The 2,500-nt window shown below is 54.9% G+C and overlaps 1 pseudogene; it reads left to right on the top strand.

The window, feature by feature from the left end:
- The window catches only part of LOC148377568 (28S ribosomal RNA), a 10,478-nt pseudogene that overhangs the window by 4,465 nt on the left and 3,513 nt on the right, over positions 1-2,500 (top strand).

Genomic DNA, 2,500 nt, shown 5'->3' with positions numbered 1-2,500 from the left:
TGTGGGCAGCAGATACACATAGTCAGCCCGGGTGAATCGGTGCGATATCTGGGAGCCAATATAGAGCCGTGGCGTGGAGTAGTCTCTCCGAATTTGACGGGACAGGTGGATAACTGGTTGCGGAAGATTTCGAGGGCCTCTCTGAAGCCCTCGCAGAAAGTAAAGATCTGTAACTCATTCTTACTCCCGAGAGTGGCTTTCCAGATGGACGTGGGTAAGGTATCGGTGACCAGGATGAAGCTGGTGGATGCGAAAGTGCGGATGGCTGTGAAAAAGTGGTTGCGCCTCGACCCTTCCACGGGCGGGGGCATCATCTACTCACGCACAAGAGATGGCGGGCTGGGCATCCTAAAGCTGTCCGTTACTGTTCCTAGAGCACAGGTCAGGCACACCTGGAGACTCTGTTGGTCCTCGGATGAATGGTTGCGAGGAATGGCTACTGAGGCAGTTACAAAGCCTGCCTGGGAGAGGTTGTGGATAGCGGCTGGAGGTGGGCCGGATGGAGTGCCGAAACTTGGCACTGAGGGCGCCATCCCGGCAGATGCGAGGAGAGAGCTAGTCCTTCCGGACTGGAGAAAGGTGGAACATATGGCATGGGAGGCCATGCGGGTCCAAGGGGTAGGTGCAGGAATGTTCCGTAACGATGTAATCAGTAACACGTGGATCGCGGAGCCACTAGAAGTGAGGTTCCGTCAGAGACACTACTTGATTGCACTCGCACTAAGAGCAGGAGTGTACCCCACCCGAGAGTTTCGGGCGAGAGGCCGAGCAGGAGTTGATGCAACCTGCAGAAGATGCAATGAAGGACACGAGTCATGTTCACACATTTTGGGCCAGTGCGCTGCAGTGCAGCGGAGCAGGATTCGACGCCACAATAAGGTGTGCGAGCTTGTGGCCACCGAGGCAGAACGGTGGGGATGGCAAGTGACCAGAGAGCTACGGGTCACGGTCCCTCAGATTGGCCTCAGGATTCCAGACTTAGTGCTCAAGAAAGGAGAAGTGGTGAAGATCCTAGACGTGACCGTCCGTTATGAGCAAGGGGACTCCCTACAAAAAGCGGCAGCCGAAAAAGTAGCTCACTACAAGCCGATAGCGAGCCACGTCTTAAAAGCTGTGAAAGGAAGCAAGGTTGAGGTCATGGGCTTCCCGGTGGGGGCACGTGGTAAGTGGCCGGCACACAATAACGCGATTCTCAAGAAACTAGAGATTCCCACCGCAAGGCGTAAATCCTTTGCGGCTCTGGTAAGCCGGAGAGTGCTGCTGTATTCAATTGACATACTGGCGGCCTTCCATAGCGGACAAGGCTAGCAAATGCGAAGTTGAAGAATGGAACAGGTAGAGTAGCAGAACAGCCTACTCAAGTGAGCTGATCACGTAAGGCGAGAGACCGGGACTGAAGAAAGGCCCGAAGAAGATGCAAGAAATCAAGCCCAATATGAATGATGAATTACTGAAGAATGGCCCGAAGAAGATGCAAGAAATCAAGCCCAATATGAATGATGAATTGGGTGCTCGACACTTGAGAGATCAGCCAAAGGGGGAAACAGCGCCCACACATTATCCTCCTGCACAGTGAGTGACAAGGATCCGGCCAGAATTGCCGTGCTGGCTCAACAAATCGGCAGGCGCGCAGTTATTTGTAAGGGGCTGCGTGGCCTGGGCGACCTTACTGACCCGAAAGGTGAGAGAAATCTCCCTATGTGTAGTGTCTCAGGCTCTGCGGCAGTCTGATATCTCTGATGGTGGGGATGAAACTTTGAGACTGCGGCAGTGGCGGGGGGAACGGTGCCCACACATTATCCTCCCACACAGTGAGTGACAAGGTTCCGGCCAGAATTGCCGTGCTGGCTAAACAAATCGGCAGGAGTGCAGTTATTGTAAGGGGCTGCATGACCTGGGCGACCTTACTGCCCGAAAGGTGAGAGAAATCTCCCTATGTGTAGTGTCTCGGACCCCGCGACAGTCTGATTTCTCTGATGGTGGAGATGAAAAGGCAAGACTGCACGGGTCCACCCCGGTACTCTAGAGTACCCCCTGAGGTTATGGGACCTCTGTGACGTCATCTGTCTCTTTGGCTTGGGCCATCCTGAAACGGAAGCAGCGCTGCTGTCAACGCTATGGGGGCGCGGCTGGAGGAGCGGAGCGATCGTGGAGGCCCCCCCTCACCCGGTAGGCGTCATCTTCACGTTACTTTCTTTTGCCGGAGATCGTCGCCATGCTGTGAAGCTGGTGGCGCATTTATCCGACCTGCGAGAGCGTGGGGAGCGCGGAGGGCGGAGGTGACCGGCCGATTGGTGGTTGGTGACAGAGGGGCAGAGATGGGGTCTCGTAATGATTATACTGCGGTTTATTTGTCCCATTTCGTGCTAAATGCGAAGTATGGAGGATCGTCCGCAAAATCATGCACATGCTCACGTTAGATTGACAGTCTTGACGAGCAAGTATAAAACTCGAAAAGTTGACCGGTGTCGCGGTGACGGCTTCGCCGGCGCTGCGCGCC

Source organism: Syngnathus floridae, unplaced genomic scaffold, assembly GCF_059516105.1.
Source record: "Syngnathus floridae isolate MCC-2025c unplaced genomic scaffold, RoL_Sflo_1.0 HiC_scaffold_125, whole genome shotgun sequence".
Classification (NCBI taxonomy): Eukaryota; Metazoa; Chordata; class Actinopteri; order Syngnathiformes; family Syngnathidae; genus Syngnathus; species Syngnathus floridae.
Note: the sequence above shows the minus strand (reverse complement) of the source record. Positions and strands in the feature narration are given on the sequence as shown.